The sequence below is a fragment of the Bos taurus genome, chromosome 11, assembly GCF_002263795.3.
Source record: "Bos taurus isolate L1 Dominette 01449 registration number 42190680 breed Hereford chromosome 11, ARS-UCD2.0, whole genome shotgun sequence".
In the NCBI taxonomy this organism is placed as follows: Eukaryota; Metazoa; Chordata; class Mammalia; order Artiodactyla; family Bovidae; genus Bos; species Bos taurus.
The window spans coordinates 103,018,562-103,037,207 of NC_037338.1; positions in this window are offsets into that span (position 1 = coordinate 103,018,562).

The following is an 18,646-nucleotide window of genomic DNA, read 5'->3' on the forward strand; positions in this document are numbered from 1 at the left end:
CCCACCCCTGCTCGCACTCCACAGGCCCAGCCGCTCCAGAGGCCGGGGTGCTGGTCCCAGGCTCAGAGCCACGCGGGGCAGGCCCCCGACCTTGGCCATGGTGGTCAGCGGGCGGACAGACCCCAACATCTGCAGGGTTTTCCTGGGGGGGTGGGAGGGGGTGGCATCTTAGTGAGTTTTATAATTCCCTTTCTAGACGTTTCCTGCCTTTTCCATGACGTCTATCGTAACAATGTGGGGGTGTTGGGGCACCTGGGGGGGAGAAAGGTGATATGTTTGCTTTTAGAAGAAGAGAGTGCAAGGGCCCCAGGAGCCCCCAGCTGGGCCCTCGAGCCCAAGAGCACCGCGCCTCTGTCCAGCCCGGGGCGCAAACGGAGGCCAGGCCTGCCGCTATCTGCCACGTAGACAACCGGGTCCCCTAGAGCCCCGGAGGACCCCTGGGCCCAGGGCCTTCCCGAGGCCCCAAGGCCACCCAGTGGGGTGGAAAGCACTCATTCATCAACTCTTATTTACAGAGCAGCTTCCATGAGCCGGGCTTACTTCTGGGCAGTGAGGATGGGCAGCGGGAGCAGCCAGAGTGTCCATGCTTATGGCACCGAGGGGGGTGTCCCAAGAAGAGAAACAGAGAAAGCCCAAAGAAATACAGAAAGGGGGGCAGGATATCGGCATGGGGAACCTGCTGCGTGAGAGGTGGGAAGGAGACAGCCCAGACGGGGGGGTGGTGCAGGGTGGGGGTCAGAGGCTGGGATGTCACTCTGGCCCCTTCCTGGCAGGACGGATTTACAGACACTTCCCTCTGGACCTCAGTTTCTCTCATCCAGACCATGACCCCCATGGTCTTCAGAAATCTCCATTCAGCCTGCACCCTCCAGTCCCAAGACTTCCTTTCATCGACTGTTTTTTCGGCAGTGTTTTGCATTTTAACTAATTAATATTGAGATAGAGTTGACAGATCGCATTCCATCGGTTTTACGAGTAGTGCGTGATTATCTGATGTTTGTGTCGTGAAACCATCACCACGATAAGTGAATATCCACCAGCGCACAGTTCAAAACGTTTTTCTTCTGATGAGAACTGCTTTTTAAACAGTTTCATATTTTGCTGGGCTGGGTCTCCCTTGCTGGGCAGGTTTCCCTCTAGTTGTGGAGCTCGGGCTTCTCATTGCGGTGGCTTCTCTATCGCAGAGCACCGGCTCTGGGGCTTGAGGGCTTGAGGGCTTCCGTGGCTGCAGCTCCTGGACTCTAGAACACAGGCTCAGTAGCTGTGGCGCACGGGCTAAGTTGCCCCATGGCATGTGGGATCTTCCCTGACTGGCGATCTCACACGTGCCTCCTGCATTGAGCAGGTGGATTCTTTACCACTGAGCCACCAGCAGGGCCTGATGAGAACTTTAAAGATCTACCCTTCTCTCTCTTTTTTACTGAAGTATAGCTGATTTGACCATATTGTGTTTTCAGGTATACAGCAAAGTGATTCAATATATATATGTGTGTGTATATATATATATATATATATATATATGTGCACATATATTTTTTCAGATTCTTTTCTATTATAGATTAGTACAAGATACTGAACATAGCTCCCTGTGCTACACAGTAGGTCCTTCTTGTCTATGTATTTTATGTAAGGAGTGTGTACCTCTTAATCCCACACTGCACTGTATCCTCCCCTGCCACCCCCTCGTGGAGTCTTGAAGGGAGGGTTCAGGTGACAGCTGTTGGGGAGAGACCCCAGGGTTTGCACATTCACGGGCCTTCAGTGCATATGGAGCAGATACGGAGCAGGGTTTGAAAGCAGGGAAGACAGAAGGGGGTGCCCGACACATTTTTGCAGCTTGTCTGCTATACCTGGCAATACCCTGTCTCAGAACCTCTGCCCACTCCCCACATTGAGTGTGGGAGTCACTCAGTCGTGTCCAACTCTTTGTGACCCCATGGACTGTAGTCCGCCAGGCTCCTCTGTCCATGGGATTCTCCAGGCAAGAATACTGGAGTGGATAGCCATTCCCTTCTCCAGGGGATCTTCCCGACCCGGGGTTTGAACCCAGGTCTCCTGCACTGCAGGCGATTTCTTGACCGACTGAGCCACCTTACGCAGAAGTACATGGAGGTGTGGTTATTACCTTTGCCAATGGCTCTGAGCTTGGAGCACAGGCCCGGGGCTGGATCCCTTGGCCCCAGGCCCTCCGGGCCACCGTGGGCTGCACTGACCCGGGCCACACTCACGGGCAGTCCCCGCTGACAGCTGGAACCACAGACGCCAGGCTGAAGCTCAGAGCTATTTCTGCAAAGGGTGACTTGGGACTTCCTCCCGGATCTCTTAAAAATAAAGGGGTTATCGTGGTCTTCAGGTCCTTCCTCCATGCGAGGAACCCTGACATGATTTCTGGGGGAGGCCTGGTCCCCCCAAGCTCCCTCAGCCCAGCAAGGACTTATCTCTGGGCTCAGCTGGGCAGCAGGAAGGGAGAGAAGCGACCACCGCGGCCGCTCTTCCTGCCCCAGAAGCCCCTTTTGGGAGCAGCAGGGGATGTGGCCACTGACTCAGGGGCGTCAATCAGCCTTCTTCCCCGGGGCTGCGGTTGCCCACCGGCCTCTGGAGGGGGATCAGAAATCAGGGGGGCAGAGAGAGTTCGGGGGAAGCCTCTGGCATGTCCAGCCCAGCCTCTGCCCTGGGCCTCGGGCACGACCCAGTCTACGTGACCCACACCTAGTCCTGCAAAGCTGGTAGAATGTCAATCTTCACTATACCCCCAGCCCCTGCAGAGGCTGGGGGACCCGGTCCTGGAGGTCAGGCCACCCTGTAGGGAGAGTGAGAAGGCAGAGGCTCTGGGAAGGCAGGCACGGCTTAGGGCGGTCCTCCTCCCTCCGCCAGGGGTCCACTTTGCAGCAGAGAGGAGCCCAGGGCCCAGCCCAACCCCTGTGGGGACTCTTTCCTATTTTGCAGTCCCCAGAGTTTTACTCCCAGTCGACGGCAACTCCTCTCAGAGTTTTCCAAGAAAGAACCCTAAGGCTCTGTTCAACAATCTGGGCCCTGATGGGGCAAGATCCAGAAGAGGGGGCACTTAGTGGACTCTGGGAGGCTGAGAGGCCACCAGACCCACGCTGGGGCAGAGAAGTCTTCCCACAGGAAATGGCCATCTGAGATGAATTTGATCTGTCCGAAGCAGAGAGGGTGGCTCCAAGCCTAGGAACAGTAGGTGCAAAGGCCCTGGGGAGACCTAAGGCTCCCACCTGTCCCAGCACCATCCCCAATCTGCTGGGGGCCAGCCAGCGCCCCGTTGGGGCCACAGTAGCCAAAGTGTAGGACAAGGATGAGCTCGAGGGCTCACAGAAGCCATCCTGAGTGCTGGGCACCCAGTCATGTTCACCCCGGCTTGCCATTGCCGGCCATCACGGGCCCAGCCGGCCAGTCCCGCCTGTGGCCGGCCCTCCTCTGGGAGGAAGGTTCAGGCCACCTAACCTGAACAAGCATCCCCAGGGCAGCTCTGCAGAAGCCAACAATCTTAGCTGGAAACCGTCGCAGGTCGGGGTTTCCTCCCTGCCCAGCTCCCCAGCGCCCCTCAGCCCAGCCTCAGACTTATCACTGCCCTCCAGCTGCCTTGGCCCAGGCCCCCTCCAACCACCTCCCCCGGATGATTCAGCAAATCTTCCCTCCCTGGGGGGAAAAACAAGGGTGTAAAAAAAAAAAATCACAATGTCAGATTACAAAGCCCCAACTGTAGGGCAGGCCCCTGGCAGGGAGATAAGGGTCCCACTCCGCCCTCAAAGCCCCTCTGGCAGATAAACCTTCTAAAGCAGTGGAGGAGGCTGCCTGCTGCAGGTGTGGGGTGCGGAGGCCTGGCCCGGGGGAAGTCACCGGGCGGTGCATGCCCTCGGGTGGTGAGCTGGGCAAAGAGGAAGCACCCGGCCACAGTAGCAGAGGAGCTGGTGTTGCCAGCCCTGCCCCCCGCCCCTGCCAGACAGAAAGAGAGGGCGGAGGCCAGTGCAGAAAGTGCACCGGGGGCGTGCCCACAGATGCCCTCCGCTGCGAGCACCCCTCTGCAGCTCGGCCTGCAACCCTCTCAGTGCAGGGCCGGCTGAGTGGGGAAGTGAGGATGCCCGTCCTCTGGAGGCGCCCAGCTGCAGGGAGCAGCGGGGGCCACTGGAGGGCTGGGCACCTCCTCTGGGCAGGGCTAGGGCAGCCTGGGAGACCTCGCCAGGGGGTGTCCAGGCTTCCAGGTCAGAGTTGGGCCAAACTGGAGCCCCCCCACCACTGACTCCCCGGGTACCCGACTCCATCTCTGGAATGTGGGAGAAGGCAGGGGCTGCTAAGACCACAGGCTTCCTGCTCTGGCGGGGGGTTGGCCAACTGATGATGGGTTTAGGTTAGGGCTGGGGCGGGGCTCTGCCATCCTAGACAAGTCATTTCTCCACTCTGGGCCCATCAGTAAAATGAGAGCGGTCCCAAAACCCATGGCAGGGCATGAAGGTGCACCCGCCAGGCATGAGCCACTCCAGTCTCCGAGGCTGGGGGAGTCAGCGTCTGGTTAGAAAAGCGGTGGTTTGGGGACAAACACCCACCAGGTCCTTGGCACACAAAGTCAGGGGTCCAACTATCTGGCTGCCTCTCCTTCTCCACCTGGGGCAGCTTTCTGAGCTCATTTCTCTGAAAGAGAGAGGCTGGCCAGACAGAAATAGGTACAAGAGGAGGCTCCAGGCACAAGCTTGGGTGCAAAGGCCTTCCGCCTATTTTAATCCTCCGAGCCGACCTGGAGCTCGTCAAGCCTCTGCCGTGACTTCAAGGAAGTCCTTGCCTTCCTCCGGGGCCTCCGTTTCCCAGGCTGTGAAAGTGAGAGAGCTGGTCAAGATGGGGTCGACCACTCCACGCGCTGCACGTTGCAAAATACCAACAGCTCACGGGGGTGTGTTTGGCCCAAGGTGACGAACCAGACGCAAGAAGTGGCAGCAGGGCCACAGCAGCCCAAAGGGGAAGCGATCCGAGTGTCCGCCGAGAGATGGGGGAGAAACAGAACATGGTCCGTCCACACCGTGGAGTACTTGGCAGCCTGAAAACGGAAGGAGAGTCCGACTCCCGCGGCAGCAGAGATGAGGACCCTGTGAAATGAGCCAGACACAAAAGGACAAGCGCCGTGCGCTCTCACTTCTAGAGAGACCTGGCCTGGTCACAGAGAGACCGGCGAGCAGTGGGGGCCAGGGGCCGGCGGGGAGGGAAGGGGAGGCCGGGTTTGATGGAGACGGAGGTGCCATATTACAGGATGAGAAGAGCTCTAGGAGCGGATGGTGGCACAATAATGTGAACAGAATTAACACCCCTGAACCGTACACACAAATGTGATGAACGTGGCCAATGTGCTGTATAGTTTTAAAAATATTTCTCAAAAAAAAAAAAATAAATAAAAATAAAAATATTTCTCGATTGATTTGCTGTGTCGGGTCTCAGTCGCTACACACGGGACCTCCGTTGGGGCACACGGCTTCTTGAGTTGTGGTGGGCTGGCTTAGCTGTGGGGTGCGGATTTAGTTGCTCCGTGGCAAGTGGGATCTTAGGTCCCCAACCAGGGATCAAACACTGTGTCCCTTGCATTACAAGGGCTATTCCTAACCACTGGACCACCAGGGAAGTGCCTGGGTCATGTATATTTTAGCACCGTTAAAAAAAGAGAAGACGAGGAGAGAAGAAAGCCAGTGGGTACAGTGTGGCCTTGGTGTTTGCTGAACAAAGCAAACAGAAGCAAACAGCTCATGGTCTGGGTGGAGAGACAGGCTGGCAGTGTCCACCACTGAGGCCAAGCAGGCCGGGCCCATGCTGGAGCGGGCAGGAAGGGACCCAGGGCTGCGGGGAGAGGCCACTTCCCTCCAGGACCAAGCAGCTGAGCATCCCCCAGGTAGCCACACCAGAATCCCAGTGTCTTCTCCTCTTCCTCCCAGAGTGGCTCTGCTGGCCTCGGGGCCTCCCGCAAAGCTGTTCCCTCTGCCTGGAAGGCGGGCCCTCAATTCCTCTCCCTCAGTTCTCTTTCTGTAGTCTAGTTTCAACCCACAGGCACCCTCCGAGGAGACCTGGCCCCAAGAGATGCCCTCCTCTGACACGGATCATAACTGTCATCAAATAGCCGTTTGTACCACTGTCTGAATGCCTGGTGAAGGTCTCCATGCCTCCCCTGCACCCAGCAAAGAAATACGACGGCTGGGTGGGTGGGTGGGCAGACCAGCTCATGGGGCTGGCCCTCCCCATCCCAAGGGGCTGGTGCTCGGTGAGGGCCCAGGGCGGAGTTGGCGGGGCGGGGGGGGGGGGGGGGTGGACGGCCGTGACTTGGAGTTCGGAACCCCTGGTCAGTCCTGCCTGAGCTGCGAGATTGTGCAGTCGTATGAGATCTGCAAGACCCCAGCCCAGAGCTGCAACAGGAAGACAGCACCACTGCCCACCGGGAGGACCAGCCCTCAGCCTGAGACCTGCCCCCACAAGGACCACTTCCCCAGTAAATAGTAGCTGTTAGGCATCCCTGTTTAACAACCTCAGAAGCCAACACATGTGCCGTTTGCTGCTCAGTCGCTCAGTCATGTCTGACTCTCTGTGACCGCATGGACTGTAGCCCACCAGGCTCCTCTGTCCACGGGATTCTTCAGGCAAGGATACTGGAGTGGGTTGCCACTTCCTTCTCCTGGGGAATCTTCCCGACCCAGGGCCTGAATCTGTGTCTCCTGCATTGGCAGGTGGAGTCTACCACTGAGCCACCTGGGAAGCCCTAAACTGAGGCATCCACTTGTCCGAAGCTTGGCTGAATTTTAAGTATGCCTGCCTGGAGAATCCCACCGACAGAGGAGCCTGGCAGGCTATACAGGCCATGGGGTCGCAGAGAGTCAGACAGGACTCAGAGACTTTCACATCACAGCCCAAAGGCTTTTTAATGGGCAGGTCAGCCCTGCCCTCAAGGCCTTAGATTCAGTCCCGGTTCCAAGGCCCGCTCTCCTGCGCAGAACCCCCCAGACCCCGAGCCCTGGGCACGGAGGAGGCGTCCCTGTGCTGGAAGGGGGAGCCCCTGCATCCAGAGCCTCAGCCCCCTTCCTTCCCCGGTCCCCTCCCCCTCCCCACTTCTCCCTCCTTCCTCTCCATCCTCCATCTCCCTCTCCGGCTCTTAGGGCCAGGTCGGGTCGGGGGCCCTGACAAGGGCTGAGGCCAAAACCACTGAATTATGCGGCGGTTCGGGTCGTTCATCCTCTGGCCGCGGGCTCCTTCATCCTCTGGCCGCGGGTTCCTGGGCAGGGTCCCTGCCGAGTCGGGAGGGGACGGCGCCCCCTGGTGACCGCGCCCGTGGAGGGTTGGGGGCGTGCAAGGACGGGGCGAGGTCGCAAGGACTGAAGCCCCTTGCGGGTCTGCATTAGCTCCCTGACCGTTTCATCGCCGCGTCGGTTAGGAGTCGGTCTGTCTGTCTGCGAGAGGCGCTGGAAAACGATCCAGAGACCCCCGCCACCAACTAGCAGTCAATGGGGTTGGGGGTGAGGGGGTGAGGGATCAACAGGTGTGCCACGTGTGGAGGCCTCTCCAAAGTGGGGAGCGGACCCCTGAGAACAGGGGTCACCCTGAGAAGACGGGAGGGCGGGGGCAAAGGCACAGAGGCCCTGGGGTAGGGGTCTGGAGCCTCAGGGTTAAGAATTGGTGGGGGGGAGTGGTGGGGAGCAAGATGGGAGTGATTGGGAGAGTCTGGGAAGCAGGACCCCCAGAATCTCTGTTAAAGGGTTTGGGGTCCCCGCCTCCCGTAATCCCAGCAATGAGCAGCCAAGGCACCTTGATGGAGAAGTGCCCCCTGGCTTCTGTGGGGAGGATGGCAGGCACCAAGCCCTGTGAAGCTGTTGAAACCTGGGATACCCAGAGATGGGGGTGCCCACCGGGATCCAGCCGGAGGATGGCCTGAGGGCCCCAGCCCCCCACCCCGAGGCCCCTGAGACCCCAACACAGTCACAGGGGCAGAGGTCATACCGGGTTGTGGCCCGAGTAGGGGAACCTTTAGTGACGTCTAAGGAAATCACAGAGTTCCATGCCCTTTGACCCAACAGTATCTTACAGACATCTGCCCATGTGTTATTGACACACGACAGTGATTCATTGCGACCTTGTATTTGCAAAAAGTTGGAAACAACCTAAGTATCCTTCAAAGAGGGCTGGTTAAATGAATCACGGTCCCACCATGTGGTGGAGCACTGGGCGTCTGTTTAAAGAATGCGGAAGTGCCATGTGAATTGATAGGGACAATTTCCCAAGATATACTGTCCCATGAAAAAGGCGGATATGGGAGGGAGTGTGTAGTAAACCCATGTGTCATCAATTCATTTAGAGTTGACTACGTTTTGCCCCTGCCACAGGCGGGATCTTAGTTCCCTGACCAGTGGTCGAAACTGTGCCCCCTGTAGAGGAAGTAAGGAGTCCTAACCACCCGACTGCCAGGGAAGTCCGAAGAGTTCACTTTAAAAGATCGAGAATTCATATTACAGCCTCTAGGGAGCCAGCAGAAGCATGTTCAGCTGTCTATTAGAGGGAGAAAGGAGGAACAAAACCCCTTTGTGGGTTAGTGGTTCGCTTTTTAAGCGGGGGTGAAGGATATACAATTTTACTTTTAACTATGTAGGTTAACTCTAGAGAGATAAATAAGAAACTGATAATATTGGTCACCTCCAGAGAAAAGATGAGTCCCGTATCTGGGGAAAGGAGTGGGAAGGAGGTCTTTTTTACCAAAAGGTTTTGGGGTCATTGAGATTTTGAACCACCTGTATTTAGCTACGCATCCTCCTGGGAGAAAAATGTAAGTGGACGTGGGACACTTGTTAGGAGGCTGTTGTGACGATCAAGTTGAGAGGTGAAGTGAGCTGGGCTGATGGATGGACTGCATTTGCTTATCCATTCGTCTGGCCCAGGACACTTGGGTTGCTTCTGCCATTCGGCTATTGCAAGTAACGCTGCTATGAACCGGGGTCTACAGATAGGTCTTTGAGGCTCTGTTTTTGATTATGTTGGATGAAGACCCAGGAGTGGAACTGCTGGACCATGTGGTCATTCTGTTTTTAATTTGGAGGAACTGCCATACTGTTTTCCACAGGGTACATCATTTATTTTATTTATTTATGTTTGGCTGCGCTGGGACTTCCTGCCGCACACGGGCTTTTCTCTAGTTGCGGTGCCTGGCTTCTCATTGTGGGCCTTCCCCTGTTGCAGGGCAGGAGCTCTAGGCACACAGCCTTCGGTAGTCGTGGCTCCTGGGCTCTGGAGCACAGGCTTGGTAGCTGCGGCTCAGGGGTTTAGCGGCTCCGCGGTATGGGGGATCTTCCCGGCCGAGGGGTGCAATCCGTGTCCCCTGCAGTGGCAGGCGGATTCTTCACCACTGAGCCACCAGGCAAGCCACTCAGGGCTGCTCCACTTTACCTTCCTCTACTGGGTGGGGGAGTTTTCCGCAGACCGGCTTCCGGTTCTGACCGTTGTTCCGTTGTTCCGGTTCTGACCTCTGGCCCCGGCCCCTCATATCCCACCACCAGCAAATTGTCACAGAAGGTGGCAAGAGTGCGTCTCTGGGGACCGTTCCTACCTGGGGTGGCCATCAGTAACTCAGCCGTCACAGAAGGGCCTGCATCCTCAAAAACCTAAAAACAGGAATACCACACGACCCGGCAACTCCACTCCTGGGTATATATCCGGACAAATCAAAAACACTAATCGAAAAGATACATACGTCCCAATGTTCGCAGAATCATTATAATGGCCAAGATAACGGAAGCAACCTAAGTGTCCATCAACAGATGCATCGACAAAGAAAATGTGATATATATATTTACACACACACACACACATACACACATACATACAATGGGACACTGCTGCTGCTGCTAAGTCGCTCAGTCGTGTCCGACTCTGCTCGACCCCATAGACAGCAGCCCACCAGGCTCCCCGTCCCTGGGACTCTCCAGGCAAGAACACTGGAGCGGGTTGCCATTTCCTTCTCCAATGCGTGAAAGTGAAAAGTGAAAGGGAAGTCGCTCAGTCGTGTCCGACTCTTAGCGACCCCGTGGACTGCAGCCCACCAGGCTCCCCCGTCCATGGGATTTCCCAGGCAGGAGTACTGGGGTGGGTGCTGTTCAGTCATAAAAAGAATGAAATTTTGCCATTTGCACCAACATGGATGGACTTGGAGGGCATTATACTAAGCGAAATAAATCAGAAAAAGATAAATACTGTATGATATCACATGTGGGATCAAAAGAATACAATAAACTAGTGACTATAACAAAGAAGCAGACTCACAGATTGAGAGCGAATGAGTGGCCGCCGGTGGGGAGAGGGAGGTGGAGGGGCGCTCTTGGGGGAGCGGATTAAGGGTACAAACTACTATGAACCAAATAAACCACAAGGATATACTGTGCAACACAAGGAATATAGCCGGTATTATACAAGAGCCATAACTGAAGGATGACCTTTAAAAGCTGTGAAGCACTATCGTACACTTAAAACTTACATATTTTGTACCTGCTATGCTTCAATAGGAGAAGGCAATGGCACCCCCCTCCAGTACTCTTGCCTGGAAAATCCCATGGATGGAGGAGCCTGGTGGGCTGCAGTCCACAGGGTCGCTAAGAGTCGGACACGACTGAGCGACTTCACTTTCACTTTTCACTTGCATGCATTGGAGAAGGAAATGGCAACCCACTCCAGTGTTCTTGCCTGGAGAATCCCAGGGATGGGGGAGCCTGGTGGGCTGCTGTCTGTGGGGTCGAGCAGAGTCGGACACGACTGAAGTGACTTAGCAGCAGCAGCAGCATGCTTCAATAACCCTAGAGGAGGAAATGGCAACCCACTCCAGTATTCTTGCCTGGAGAATCCCATGGACAAAAGAGCCTGGCAGACTACAGTCCATGGGGTCACAAAGAGTCAGACACGACTGAGCACACACACAAATTCAATAAAATAAAATATATAGATAGATCATTAAAAAAAAAAACAGAAGTGAGAGAGAGTCAGACACACAGAGAGGAGAATTCTTTGAAGACACAGACAGAGGGAAGATGGCCCGATGACCTTGGAGGCAGAGACTGGAGTGATGTATCTACAGACAACCAAGGAATGCCAAAGATGGCTGGCCACACCAGAGGCCGAGGAAAAGGAATGGAATGGGTTACTCCACCTCTGGAGCCTTCAGAGAGAGTGCAGCCCTACCAATACCTTGATCTTGGACTTTTAGCCCCAGATCCATAGGAGAACAATTTTCTAGTATTTTAAGCCAAAACAAAATAAAATAAAAGTGACTGCAGACCAAGTACATATATTCCACTCAGTCCACATGGAATATACTCCCAATGTGACTTATCCTTAATCAAGCTTCTCCTAATACCAGTGACCACTTCAGTGCCTTGCAACACAAAGCAAATTGTGACCCGGGGGCAGGTTAGATGGAGCAAGACAGCAGCCTTAACCAACTGCAGTTAAAATACCTTACCTTTTCCATTCTTATAAAGACACCTGCCCATGTGAATACAGCGACAAAGCACCTCCCAAGAGCCTGGAAGAAAAGTACGTGCAATGAAGGGGGCCTGACGCTTAAATTCTGTTAGCTTCATTGAAATTTGCCTCCGCCTGTCATATTTTTGAAAATGTTTAACTTGGCCATATAAACTCTATTTGTGATCAGTATTTGATGTTCAGCCCTGGAGGTGGATGCTTTTGAATTGTGGTGTTGGAGAAGACTCTTGGGAGTCCCTGGGACTGCAAGGAGATCCAACCAGTCCATCCTAAAGGCAATCAGTCCTGAATATTCATTGGAAGGACTGATGTTGAAGATGAAGCTCCAATACTTTGGCCACCTGATGCAAAGAGTTGACTCATAGGAAAAGACCCCGATGCAGGGAAAGATTGAAGGTGGGAGTAGAAGGGGATGCAACAGAGGATAAGATGGTTGGATGGCATCACTGACTCGATGGACATGAGTTTGAGTAAGCTCCAGGAGATGGTGATGGACAGGGAGGCCTGGCAGTGCTGCAGTCCATGGGGTCGCAAAGAGTCGGACACGACTGAGCGACTGAACAACAATCTGTAGGTGCTTAGTTTAATTTTGCTTTGGAATCAGTTGACTAGGCAGACAAACGTCCTCTGGAACAGGGTGTCCTAGTTGGAAGTAAAAAGAAAACCTCTCCCCACGTCTCCATCATTGACCCCGCATGAATGGCACCGTGTGGGAGGATTCCGGGACCTGTGGCCATGCCTCCCGGGGGGTCAGACCTGATGGGGAGGCTCTGACATCGCCCCCGCCCCTCTTCCCGCCCAGAGCAGGCCTCGTATTAGGCTCTGCCCCCGGTTCCCCGGATAAGGCAGTGGCACCCCACTCCAGTACTCTTGCCTGGAAAATCCCATGGATGGAGAAGTCTGGTGGGCTGCAGTCCATGGGGTTGCTAAGAGTCGGACACGACTGAGCGACTTCCCTTTCACTTTTCACTTTCATGCGTTGGAGAAGGAAATGGCAACCCACTCCAGTGTTCTTGCCTGGAGAATCCCAGGGACGGCGGAGCCTGGTGGGCTGCCGTCTGTGGGGTCACACAGAGTCGGACACGACTGAGCGACTTAGCAGCAGCCCGGTTCCCCCAATCAGGTGGCCTTCCTTTGCAGCGACTTCTCCCTTTCTTCTAGGGTGTCATGGACGTTGAGGACCACCAGGTGGCGGTGTCTGCTCACAGGGCGCTCTGTCGTCACCTCGTGGCCGACAGTGAGCATTACGCCTTCCCCCCTGTCCTGAGGGTGCAGTGAGAATCCAGTTCCAGTTGGCAAGGGTTAACCCCTCCCTCTGGGCTCTGTGGGCTGACCCAGCGGCCCAGGAAGGAATGTTCAGATTCTGGGGCCTAAAGAAAACATTTTTCAAAGCCCTCCTTGCTCTCGGTTGATTGCGTTCTTCTTGTTGTTGAGTCGCTAATTTGTATCCGACTCTTTGGGACCCCATGGACTGCAACCCTCCAGGCCTCCCTGTCCATCACCGTCTCCCGGAGCCTGCTCAAACTCATGTCCATCGAGTCGGTAATGCCATCCAACCATCTCATCTTCTGTCCCCACGACGTTCTCCCCTTGCCCTCAATCTTTGCCAGCATCAGGGTCTTTTTCCAAAGTGTCATCATTGTTCAGTTCAGTTCAGTCCCTCGGTTGTGTGCGACTCTTTGCCACTCCATGGACTGCAGCACAGCAGGCTTCTCTGTCCATCACCAACTCCCGGAGTTTACTCAAACTCATGTCCACTGAGTCGGTGATGCTATCCAACCATCTTGTTCTCTTCTCCTCCCGCCTTCAATCTTTCCCAGCATCAGGGTCTTTTCCAATGAGTCAGCTCTTCACATTAGGTGGCCGAAGTATTGGAGTTTCAGCTTCAACATCAGTCCTTCCAGTGAACACCCAGGACTGATCTCCTTTAGGATGGACTGGTTTGATCTCCTTGCAGTCCAAGGGACTCTCAAGAGTCTTCTCCAACACCACAGTTTAAAAGCATCAATTCTTCAGTGCTCAGCTTTCTTTATAGTCCAACTCTCACATCCATACACGACTATTGGAAGTGTCATTGTTACCTGCTCCCAATGCTATGAGGCTTCACGGAAAGCCCCAGCTGTTTCTTTAACAGGGTTCCCGAACCTTGCTGGCCTCTCTCTCGTCTCCCAGCCCTGCCTCCCTACCCCTCCTCTGCCTCTGACCTCTCCACCTTGGATCCCAGGTAGGACCACGGCCTTGCCCTTAGGAAGCTGCTGCTTTGGGGGAGGAGCAATAAAAAAGAGAGCTGCCTTGGTGACTCAGTGGTAAAGACTCCACTTGCCAATTCAAGAGACGTGAGGTTGATCCTTGGTCTGGGAAGATCCCACAAGCCCATGCGCCATACTGAGCCTGCGTTCTAGAGCCCTGCGAGCCCGGCAGCTGCAACAGAAGAAGCTGCCGCAGTGAGAAGCCCACATGCCGAAACTAGGGAGCAGCCTCCGCTGACCGCATCTGGAGAAAAGCCCGCTCTGCAAGGAAGATGCAGTACAGCCAAAAGTAAATAAATAAAATTACATTAAAAAAGAAAAGGAATGAAACCACCGCAGGCTCTGTGACAGGATGAGTGTGTGTGGAACAGGCTCAGAGCATGACCCCAAACTCTCCAGGCAAGGTGAACTCTGAGCTGAGCCCTAAGGATGCTGAGAAGTCAGCCAGGCGGCAGACGGAGAACCCGTAGGGTAGTCACTGGAGGCAGGGTGAGGTTTCATTCTAGAGCAATCACCTTCGCTTCTGTGAAAGAGCAGGTGAGCAGAGACAAAGCCAGGGGGTCACTGGATGGGGACTAGGGGGTGGTCAGGGCCTCAGGAGACTCCCTAAGGTGGTGGGTAGTTTATTTTTTTATGTTTTACTTATTTTTGGCTGTGCTGGGGCCTTCGTCACTGCAAGGGCTTTTCTCTAGTTGCCGTGTGTGGGCTTCTCTTGTTGTGGTCATGGGTTCTAGGGCGCACAGTCTTCAGTAGTCACGGCACACGGGCTCAGTAGTTGCAGCTCGAAGGCTCTGGAATGAGGGCTCAGGAGTTGTGGCCCATGGGCTTCGCTGCTCAGCGGCCTGTGGGATCTTCTCGGATGAGGGATCAAACCCCTGTCCCCTGCGTTGGCAGGCGGATCCTTCACCACTGAGGCTCCAGGGAAGCCCTGGCTATGGATAGTTTAGAATCAGCTTTGCAGGTTCAGAAACTCAATCCCTTCAATATCCCAAGATAAGTGTGCCATATTTAGCAAATAAAAATATACCTACCTAACTGAAATTTCCGATAAATTATGAAAAAATGGTTATGTAAGTATATATAACCATAAGTATGTATAAGTATACTTATAACCATAAGTATGTCCTCAATATTATGTGAAATTCTAATTTAACTGTGTATCCAATATTTTATCTGTCAACTCCACTGTCAATGACAGACTTCAGGACTGATTCATATGTATCAAACTCACAGGGGACTGATAGAAACACACCTGTTTGTTGATTTACAATGGTGGAAAGGGCTAAAAAGATACGTCTCTTATTCAGACTCTTCTTTCTGGCAAATTAAACTAACCAATGCTCGCTGCTTGGTGAGCATGGAATGAAGACAAAGGCCATGAGAAGTCTGAAAGGACATTTCATCTCAAGGTGAAACCACTGGGTGTCGTTTCCAGGGTTCCCAAGAGCTGTGGCACCACAGGCCTTTATGTTTCAGCCCAGAAAGGAATTCAGCGAGAGGCCGAGAGCTAGATAAGAAGCGATTTATTAGGACACTTGTAAGATTCACAAGTGGCAGGCAAGTACTGCACTGTCTCTGATACTCAGTGGGTTACACTTTTATAATCAGAGGAAGAGAGGGGAGGAGGAGAAGACCTTTTTTGTCTTTCTTGAGTACACGTCGTGTCTCTGTCATCAGTTCCTCCCCTAGGTAGGGCAGGGATGTTTACTCGTCCCTCCCAATACGGTCAGGCCAGGACTGTCATCAGTTCACTTCAGTTCAGTTCAGTCGCGTCCAGCTTTTTGCAACCTCACGGACTGCAGCACGCCAGGCCTCCCTGTCCATCACCAACTCCCGGAGTTTACTCAAACTCATGTCCACTGAGTCGGTGATGCCATCCAACTATCCCATCTTCTGTTGCCCGCTTCTGCTCCTGCCTTCAATCTTTCCCAGCATCAGGGTCTTTTCAAACAAGTCAGCACTTCACATCAGGTGGCCAAAGTATTGGAGTTTCAGCTTCAACATCAGTCCTTCCAATGAATATTCAGGACTGATCTCCTTTAGGATGGACTGGTTGGACCTCCTTGCAGTCCAAGGGACTCTCAAGAGTCTTCTCCAACACCACAGTTCAAAAGCATCAATTGTTTGGTGCTCAGCTTTCTTTATAGTCCAACTCTCACATCCATCCATGACTACTGGAAAAACCACAGTCTTGACTAGACGGATTTTTGTTGGCAAAGTAATGTCTCTGCTTTTTAATACGCTATCTAGGTTGGTCATAACTTTTCTTCCAAGGAGCAAGGGTTTTTTAATTTCATGGCTGCAGTCACCATCTGCAGTGATTTTGGAGCCCCCAAAATAGTCTGTCACTGTTTCCACTGTTCCCCCATCTATTGGCCATTAAGTGATGGGACCAGATGCCATGATCTTAGTTTCCTGAATGTTGAGCTTTAAGCCAACTTTTTCACTTTCCTCTTTCACTTTCATCAAGAGGCTCTTTAGTTCTTCCTCCCTTTCTGCCATAAGGGTGGTGTCATCTGCATATCTGAGGTGATTGATATTTCTCCCGGCAATCTTGATTCCAGCTTGTGCTTCTTCCAGCCCAGCGTTTCTCATGATGTCCTCTGCATATAAGTTAAGTAAGCAGGGTGACAACATACAGCCTTGACATACTCCTTTTCCTATTTGGAACCAGTCTGTTGTTCCATGTCCAGTTCTGTTGCTTCCTGACCTGCATACTGGTTTCTCAAGAGGCAGATCAGGTGGTTCAGTATTCCCATCTCTTTCAGAATTTTCCACAGTTTGTGGTGATCCACACCAAGGCTTTGGCACAGTCTGTCTGGCATAGGACTATTTGGCATTGGACTGTCATAGCACCTTGGGAAAATAGTTTCAGGTCTCAGCACAATGAGGGTCTTTCATTTTGAAGAGTCACCTTCCCATAAATGATTGTTTTTTGTGTGCACAGAGCCTGATTTGGGGTCATTAACTTGATGACCCCCCTGGGCATGTTGTAGGCCTTATTTTCAACATTTTTTTATTGTCTTGGGGGCATGGTGCAAAGAACATGTCTTATGGGTCAAAGAACATGTTTTGGGGGGCTACTGACTCACTGAGCTCACCGGGGAGGATGCAGGTCTCACGCCACCGTTGTTTTGTTTGTTTGGGGCATGTCTTCTGCTTCTGTTGCATGGTTCTGTTGCTAAGCAAGTTAGCTTGATTTTGTCGTTAAGCAGGCCAATCTGACTTTGAGGCTAAGTGACTCGTTTTGCTTCACGAGTGAAACAAGCCCACACTGCTTCAGAATTTTCCCATTACTTCCTTGAGTGATCATTAGTCTTACTGTGGTCTCCCAAATCCTCCCGAAGTTCCCTCTCTATCTACAGTTCCCTAATGGGGAATTCTGTCCCTATCAAAGGCATGGGTAAGTCTGGAGTATTATCCTGGCCTCACAGCATCGAACCTTCTCTGGTGACAGAATATGCAAGTTCCCAAGGAACAAGGTAGGTCAGGGCCTGCAAGTCCTCACGTCCGCCCTCCTCTGGCTCATCTGCCACGTTCTTTTGGTTGATTCCTGTGCTCTCAGAGGGGCCTTCCTTTCAAAGTCTCGGAGCTCCCAGCCAATGACATATATCTCACTCTTGGATTACACATTTTTCTTTTAAAAACATATTTCCGTGGTATTTATTTGGCCTTCTTAAATCCATCTAGAGTAAAAAGGTAGTCTTTTGACTGAGAAGTCACTTCAGAAACTTGGGGTATACATATCTCCCTTAACATCCTCAAATCCAGTCCCTTCTTTCCATCCTCACTGCCACTTTCTTGGTCCCAAGAAGCATCCCTTGCCTGGGTTATACAGCCTCTCTGTTAGTTTGGTTTCCCTGATAGCTCAGTTGGTAAAGAATCCACTTGCAATGCAGGAGACCCCTGTTCCATTCCTGGGTTGAGGAAATCCACTGGAGAAGGGATAGGCTACCCACTTCAGTATTCTTGGGTTTCCCTGGCAGCTCTGCTGGTAAAGAATTTGCCTGCAATGCAGGAGACCTGAGTTTGATCCCTGGGTCAGGAAGATCCTCTGGAGAAGGGAAAGGCTACCCACACCAGTATTCTGGCCTGGAGAATTCCATGGACTGATCACAAAGAGTCGGACACGACTGAACGACTTTCACTTCGTTAGTTTATCTGAATCCACTTTTGCCTTTTCTGGTCTATTCTCTACACAACAGCCATGGTCTTTTATACGCATAAGTCAGGTTCTGGTACTTCCTGCATAAAACCCCTCAAGGGGTCTCCATCGCACTCAGAAAAAGCCAATCTGTTACGCACATCCTCTACAGGATCTGTCTGGCCTATGTCTACCTCTGACCCTTCATCTCCCCACCACACACTTTTCTCCCTATAGTTTTTGTCCTCGTAATTCTCTAGAATGGCCCCTGGCCCCTTGGTTCCGCTTCTTCCACACAGCTGCTCACTTAACGCTTCACAACAGGCGCTAAATAACTCTTAGGAAACAAAGGACAGAGGCCTGCATTCTGCCCTAGCTGAGGGGTGAGTGGGGGGCACTTCCAGGTTTTCCCTGTGTGGAGGTGGACGAGCACTCAAGGCGCAATTCCCGGGAGTTTCCTGGCGACCTAGTGGCGATCTTAGGCTTCTTCTGGGCTTTCAGCTGAACACTGAGATCCTGAAAGGCGTGCAGAATGGCAAAAAAAAAAAAAAAAAACAACCCTCAAAGCACAATTCTCTCGCTCTCGCTATTTCCAGACTGAACTCCTCGTGGCCTCTGTCTTCGGAGGGCCAGCAGGAGTGGGGTCGGGTTGGGCGGGGGTGGCGGGGGGGGGGGGGTGGGTCCCAGCCCCTCAAGAAACCTCTTGAGGTGAGCGTCCGGAAACCAATTCATTACTGGGACCTGCCCGCCTAAG